This window comes from Physeter macrocephalus, chromosome 21, assembly GCF_002837175.3.
Source record: "Physeter macrocephalus isolate SW-GA chromosome 21, ASM283717v5, whole genome shotgun sequence".
NCBI lineage: Eukaryota > Metazoa > Chordata > Mammalia > Artiodactyla > Physeteridae > Physeter > Physeter macrocephalus.
Genome location: NC_041234.1, coordinates 35,803,401 through 35,804,330, shown reverse-complemented (window position 1 = coordinate 35,804,330; position 930 = coordinate 35,803,401).

The following is a 930-nucleotide window of genomic DNA, read 5'->3' as shown; positions in this document are numbered from 1 at the left end:
TCTCCTGAACACAACCTCTAGCATCTCTCTGCAAGAGACAGACACTATTCCTAGTTTCACGTGTATCTTTCGAGAACTATTCTATGGAAATACAAATTTAAATGTGTACTATCTAGTTCATTTTTAACACAAATGGCAGTAATAATATAAACATTGTGCCTCCTAGAGTTTTTAAAACTAACAATATATCTTAGAAAGCATTCCACAACAGAACATAAAGAACTACAAAATTGCAGTTGTAAAGGATGAATAAGTATGGAGATCTAATGTACATGATGACTATAGTTAATAATGTACTGTATGGAATACTGGACATTTCTAAGAGAGTAGATTTCAGGTGCTGTCTTCACACACACAAAAATGGTAAATGTGTGACGAGATGATACGTTAATTAGTTTGAGTGTAGTAATCATTTCAATATGTATGTACACATTCAATATGTGCATATATATATAAAATCTCAAACCATCATGTTCTATACCTCAAATATATACAGTATTTATTTAACAAATAATTCTTTAAAAATTGCACTTTGGGGCTTCCCTGGTGGCGCAGTGGTTGAGAGTCCGCCGGCCGATGCAGGGCATACGGGTTCGTGCCCTGGTCCGGGAAGATCCCACATGCCACGGAGCAGCTGGGCCCGTGAACCGTGGACACTGAGCCTGCGCGTTCGGAGCCTGTGCTCTGCAACGGGAGAGGCCACAACAGTGAGAGGCCCGCCTACCGAAAAAAAAAAACAAAAAAAAAACTTGCACTTTGGTGATTATAGTGTAAAAAAATGAACATAAAGGGTTACCTGATATTTAAAAGGAAGCATAACTGATATTGATAACTTTAAAGAGTTATCAATTTTTTGGAAGATATTATGGTTATTTTCACTGTCGTTTCAATCAATGATGCGAAGAATATACTTGTACAACATCATTTCCA